Source organism: Phascolarctos cinereus, unplaced genomic scaffold, assembly GCF_003287225.1.
Source record: "Phascolarctos cinereus isolate Bilbo 61053 unplaced genomic scaffold, phaCin_HiC Scaffold_1;HRSCAF=81, whole genome shotgun sequence".
NCBI lineage: Eukaryota > Metazoa > Chordata > Mammalia > Diprotodontia > Phascolarctidae > Phascolarctos > Phascolarctos cinereus.
Genome location: NW_027555514.1, coordinates 42,828,449 through 42,835,724, shown reverse-complemented (window position 1 = coordinate 42,835,724; position 7,276 = coordinate 42,828,449).

The following is a 7,276-nucleotide window of genomic DNA, read 5'->3' as shown; positions in this document are numbered from 1 at the left end:
TTTCCCAGGGTCACACAGCTGGTAAGTGTCTAAAGCTGGATTTGAACTCAGGAAGATCAATCTTCCTGACTCCAGGCCCCAGATATGTGTGTGTATGTGTGTGTGTGTGTGTGTGTGTGTGTGTGTGTGTGTGTGTGTGCATTTACATTTATATATATACATAGAATACACACACAAAAACATGTGTAAGTGCTATGTCTCCTTATCTCTCCCAGGCTATGCGACTTTGGACGTGTTATTTAACCTCTGTAAGTTTCAGTTTCCTCATTGGTAAAAGGAAGAGGTTGGTTTATGTGACTTCTTCCTGGAAGGTTCCTTCTGGTTCCAAATCGATGAATCCTACATTATACACAGGACACTGTAGAGTCAGATGCTACAGGGAAGGAGCAGTGACCCATGTGAAGCTTTCAGCTCAGGTTCCTTCTGGGGGCTTGCCCTGATTGCTAAACCTTGTGGCCCCACTGAGCCCCAAGTTACCTGACTGGTTTAAGGCCCTCATAGCTTCATGGCCTCCTGGGTCGTAGGTGAAGAAAGCACCTGAACCTGAAAGGTCCAAAGATTGAATCATTCAGTAGACAGCAAACGAGTACAGGCAGGACTATGTCAGGCACGTCGTCATGGCAAGAAGCCAAAGCCATTAGTTTCTTTTAAGAAGAAAGGGGAACAAAAAACCAAAGACTGGATCTGAAGATGAGGCGAGTAGGAGAGTTGATAGTCTGGAAACTATGTTCATGAGAGCTGGGCATTATAAAATCATAGGTTTCCAGGGAGAAGGGACCTCATCTAGTCCAACACCCCTCATTTTACAGAAGCAGAAACTAAGATTTAGGGAGGTAAAGTTCACACAGATTAAAAAGTAGCAGAACCCAGTGCGTCAGGCTAAATATTCAGGGACAAATGGATGGTTTTTTTTTTTAATTGGAGGACTCTTATGTGCTAGAAACAGTTGCTTCTGTTCCTCTGAACCCTGGGAAAGTTGTAAGCTCACACACTTAGTATTTGCATTTGGGAGTGGGGTGGGGAATCACAAAGGTGCCCAGTGGGTTTTGCTCACACCCTTGTCAATCACCTCCAACTATTAGCCAATGAGGCAGCAAGCCAGGGAATCTAAACCAAAGGGTTCTTGAAAACCCACCTCTAGCTAGTCAGACTGGTTTGGGCATCCTAGAATAGTAACTGAAACAGAATGGAGCCAGGGGATTGATTCATGGCATCATAGGATTAGAGTTGGAAGGGATATTAGAGGTCATGTAGTTCAAACTACCCATTTTACAGAGGAGGAAACTGAGGCCCAGAAACGTTATTTAACTGACCTGCCCAAAGTGGCAACACAGAGATTTAAACCCAGCCTCTGACTCCAAATCCAGAATTCCTTCTATTTCCTATGGGACACGTTTGGGAGCATTTTGATAACCAGGGAATCACAGTGTGGTTTATTTTGTTTTTCATTTTTCCAGTCCTTTGCTACGTCGTGATAGACATAGCCAGTCTCAGTGGTGTAGTTGAAAGAATATTGTCTGGACTCATAGTCCAACGCCAACCTCCTCTTGCGTGGTCACTGAGCCCACAGTTCCTCTCTGGGTCAGATGTAGGGCTTTCTCCCAGAAATCTTTCAACATCTACATAAAGCTTCACGTACTCTGACCCTGTGGTTCATGACTTTGTTAAAAAAAATTCTTTTTGATAATTCTGTTTCAATCTAATTGGTTTATTTTGTGTATTTAAAAACGTTATTCTGAAAAGAGATCTGTAGAACTTACCAGACTATGCCATGACCCAAATAAGGTTAAGAACCCTGGTTTTAGAATGTTTGTCTAGCCTGTCTGTGATGGCATCTAAATGGGTCTGGAAGTGATAAAGACTTGGTCAAGGTCTTCAATCATTGCCTGCCACATTCAGCTAGAATTCTGCATCCCTTCAAGACTTAGCTTAAATCCCATCATTTGCAGAAGGCTTTTAACAGCTGTTCCCAACTTAGTGCCTTCTCTCTGGGGTTCTCTTCCACTTACATTGTATTTTCTCTTCTGCCTATAGAGTTAGTTGTGTGTTGTCTTCTGCATTCAACATACACACTACTTGAGAGCATGAATGGTATTTTTCCCCCTTTTCTTGGTATAGCTATACTTTGCACAGCGCCTAGTACATAATAAATGCTTGTTGACTGACTGACTGACTGACTGACTGACTGACTCACTATGGTCATCTCATAAGGAAAAGCAACCGAGCTCACTGAAGACTAACTGTCTTTTGGGCATTATTTATACACATGGCAGTTAGGGGACCCTACATCTTTATGTATCCTCACCCTGTTTTTTTGGTGGTGGAGGAGGGACCTTTTGTGAGACCACAGATTTAGACTATGGTAGATCTATAGAGAACATAAACATTTATTAGGCACTTACTATGTGAAAGGGCTATATTAAGGGCTAGAAATACAAAGAAAGGCAAAAACAAAGTGCCTGCCCAAAAGGAGCTCCCAGACCAATGGAGGAGACAAGCTGCCAACAACCTTGTATAGACAAGACATGTGCAGGACAAACTGCAGACAGTCACAGGAGGAGGGCACTGACATGGAGGGAGACCCGGAAACGATTCTTGCTTCTTCCAGTAAAGATTTCTCTAGGAGGTCCAGGGCAGGGAACTCCAGAGGTGGTCACCAAAAGAGGGGAGCACAGATGGTGACATGGACTGTGACAGGTCAAAGAAGATCTGACCTCTTTTCTTTTACTGGAGAGTCTAGAGAATTGATCAGTTAATCAACTCATCAGTGGTTTTTTAAGGTACTTTCATAGGTGCTGGGGGTGCAAATGCAAAGGTTGAAATGATCCCTACTCTCCAGGAGGTCACAGCTCCCTTAAGGGAGGGCCTAGGAAACAAAGGTGGGCTCTAGATTCAGGCTTTGGCCAAAATCAAGAGAAAATCAAAATTAAGATGCAAACCATACAAATTATACTACAGTTGGGGTCCACTGGTGGCTAATATTTATTTCTCTCATCACCTGCTAACTTGTCACTCCTGGAACTCCAAGTCACAGTACGTACCTTTTAATTACCTAATGAATATCAAAACCCCAGATAAACATGGCAAGGTAACCTTTTGTTGCTAAGTCTAAGACGATAGGATTTGATGGTGCTTTGAGAGACAGTATGGTATAGTGGTTAGAGGGCTGGCCTTAGAATTAAGAAGACTTGGGACAGCTCTCCAAGACAACAAGATGGGCATCTAGGTGGCAGAGTAGATGGAGTGCTAGACCTGGAATCCATCACAAGAACTAAATTCAAATCCAGCCTCAAACAGTTACTAGCTATGTGACCCTGGGCAAGTCACTTAACTCCAAGCCTCAGTTTCCTCATCTGTAAGATGAGAAAAATAATAGAAAAATAGAAATAGAAAAATTAGAATAGAAAAAAATAGAAAAATAATAGTGTTGTGAGCATCCAGTGAAATAACGTACGTAGAACATGTAAAAACATATGAAAATCTCAAAGTGCTATACAAATGCTAGCTATTATTATTAAGTTACAGAAAAATTGCTGATTTGCATTGATGAAGATTGTTTTGTTTTAGTTTTAGTTTTAGATTCTGTTCCAGTGCACTGCTATAGAGACTCGTGTGGTCTGTTCTGAAACTGTTCCTTCTTTCTCTGGGGAAGGGGAAATATTTTATTAGGTAGTCCTTACCCATGGGGGAGAGGGAGCAGAATTAGATGAAATAATTCTTGTAAAGAGTTTTGCAAACCTTAAAGTACTGTGTAATGCTAGCTAACATTATTATTGAGTTATAAATGAGTTGCTGATCTGTATTGGTGCAGGAATTTTCATACCTGGAATTCTCTGCACTAATGAAGTTAAAAGTCCAAACCAAAAAAAAAAATTGTACTTTTATTGCATGATTGCTTTGATTTGAAGTTGTCGAAAATTTGAACATTTTTATCTTTCAAAAGACTAGCAAAAGAAGAAACCAAATGGCACACCATACTTTCTAATGGTATTATCCCATCAAACACAAACGGCCAGACAAAACTGTTTTAAATATGGGAGTGATTTTTTAAAGTATAATTTAATTAGTTTGAGAAATCAGATAGAAGAAGAAAAAAAACCAACCTAGCTCTCAGTGAGTCCTGAAAGGCTCTCGAACTGATAAATCACTAAGATGAAAGAAGTTAATTACCTTGCAGCAAAAATGCTAGTTTAGGGAGTGGGTGGCCAGAGAGTCAAATGTGTTAACCTAATTTGCAATGGAAATCAAATCTGTCATGTTTTAGTTAAATTACAGTCACCCAAATCTCTAAATGCAACATTCATAAAAAAAATAAATAAAAGTCCCTGTTTGGATTAAGTTTTAAAAAATAAATCAAAAGTAAAAATGATCAAAAAGTGGAAAGGCTTCAAACTTCAAACCTCAACCAGTCTGACAATTGAACATTGTAGTTGGCACAGTGGGCTGACAAAGGTAGGAGCTAAATAATAAACAAATATCACTTTTTGCATTTTAGGATAACATTTTGGATAACATGAGGAACATTTTACATTAGAATAATTTTTAGGATCACATGAAGAATATCTTGTTCTTCAAATGTGAGCAAATCATTTTCTTCAGCCTTGGTGAAGAAATGTCTAGGCTTCCTGTGTTCATTTCTGGTCATTTCTGTTGACATCACCCAAAGGATGGCTTCTTCTCTTTGATGGAGAGTTGGTGAGCCATGGCCAATTCCCAGGTCCATTTTCAGTTTTCCATCTCTAGAGTTAGTCGTACAGATCACACATTCAGCCAGGTATTTGGGATGCAAGAATTATTTTTACTACAGCATAAAGACTCTTGGGGGGGACACTACATGTGAGCAGGTGTATGGGCACACAGAGTATTTGGAAAGTCTAGCTTTTCAAGCTAACATCTAAATCTTACTTTTCTTCCCTGCTTTATCAAATCAACCAATCTATTTTTAAAAATATATATGTATGTATATATATATTTATTTATTTTGTTGATGCCTTTTGTTTTTATATCACTCATTTTAATCCCCTCTGCAGACTGAATCCACCTTTGTGACTTAGAAAAGCAATTAAGCAAAAACATTTGATAGTGATTGCATCTAGATCTGACCAGTTCCTGGTCTGATTTGTGTTTTGGTGCATCTCAGGATTAGCACAGTCTTGGTGGTTATACTGCTGAGGTTGCACATGCAGCCTTTTGCTACTTGTTTGCTGTGATATCAGTGAATTGTAGGGGATCCAAAGGGGACTCAGAGAGCTGGACACAACTGAAAAATGACTTAACAACAGAGCTCACTGAGCACAAGTTACTTACTTCCCTTTCTCTCCAGTTTAAGTAAACTGAATCAGAAGGGAACCAGGACAGGAAGGACTTAAGAGGGGTAGCTAAGTGGCACAGTGGAAAGAGCACTAGGCAGAGTCAGGAAGACCTGAGTTCAAATTTAATTTCAGACACTTAATATCTGTGTGACACTGGGCAAGTCACTTAACTTCTGTCTGCCTGTTTTCCTATCTGTAAAATGAGGATAATAATAGCTCCTACCTCCCAGGGTAATATTTGTAAGCATTGAGCACAGTGCCTGGAACATTTTGTTTTGGTCGTTATTGAGCTGTTTCAGTTGTGGCCGAGTACTTTGCCATTTCCCCATCCAGTTCATTTTACAGATGAGGAACTGAGGCAAAGAGGATTAAGTGACTTGCCCAGGGTCACACAGCTAGTGTCTGAGCCTGGATTTGAATAAGAAGAGGAGTCCCCTGTGCCCTTTAACTGCCCTGCTTGGGACGTAGCAAGTGCTTAATAAATGCTTCTTTTTCTTTCCTCCTTATCCAGACCAAGGGAAGTAAGTGGTCAGTGATACCAGATTTATAGGGAGGTAACTGAGGACTTTCAGATTTCAAATCTGAGACTTTAGAGAGAGGTCTGCTGTGTCTAGCCTCTGCTTCTTTCCCAGAATATATGATTGGGAATTCTCTGCTGAACTTGATTTAACAAACATTTATTAAGCATCTACTCTGTGCCAAGCACTGGGCTAGGATGACGAAATAGTCCCAGACCTTACGGAAGGGGACGCAACATATACTCAGAGGGGCAAACACCAAGTGTATTTATAATATATATTTAACACTAAGCAATTTTAAGAGGAAGGGAGCATTAATAATTCGGGATAGGGTTTGGGGAGGGGACTCAGGAAAAGTCACCTGTAAGAGATGGTACTTGAAGTCTTAATGGAAGCTGAGGCTTCTAAGTGGCAGAAATAAACAAGGAGTAAATCCAGATGTGGGCAACCACCTTTGCAAAGGTCAGGAGATGGAATCTCGTGAAAGGGAAATAGACAGCAGCCAGTGTGATGAAAAAGGAGAGTGCTTGAAAGGAATGATATGAAATAAGGTAGCTGGGAGCCAGACTCTGGTGGGGGTGGGGGGCCTTCAATAACAAGTTGAATGTTTTGTATATTATGCTAGAGGCCATAATTAAGCACCAGGTCACTCACAGAACCAGTAATTTCTTAGTGCAGGTCCTGCCTCTGGTACATCCTGGCTGTGTGACCTTGGGCCAGGCACTCACTACTCAGTGCTCTAGGCAGCCTTTTCAGGCTCTGAGTTGACCTGCTTTGGTTAGATGGAGTTTCCTCACCTGGGAATTTCCTTTATCAATAAACTCACAGACTCAGTCTCTGTCTCTAAAGGCAATAGAGAGCCAGTGAATATTTTTGAGTAAGAGGATGATCTGTGTTTTAGGAATATCAATTTGGCAGCTGGGTGGAGGACAGAGTAGGGAAGAAAACAAGGAACCAATTAGGATGCTGTGGCTGTGGTACAAAGGAGAGGTGACAAAGGCCTGACGGGGGGGGGGATGGATGAATGAGGGGGCACCTGAGGGATGTTGTGGAGGTAGAATTGACAAAAGTTGGCGACTGATTCAATAGTGGGGATAATGGAGAGAGAAGAATGAAGAATAACCCCAACAGTTTTTGGTGATGGAGTCTGCAGTCTGGCCCCATGCCACAATTATCTTAATCTAGTCATGCTGCAGTCTTCCTCCATTGCAGATGGATCTCACCAAGTCAGGTACTCGTGGAGCTAATTCGGTCAGGTTCTTAGGCTTCCAAAGGGCATCAGATTATCCCATGGGGAGGTGTCTAGAAGCCAGAAGTGGTGATGAAAGAAGAGGGAATCTGGCTCAGCACAGAAAACGAAGAGTCCAATTTCTCGCCTCCTAGTGGCCTAAATGTGATTGTCTCTCATCCTTCACCTTGCATCTAAGTGAAAAGTAAAAGTAACTG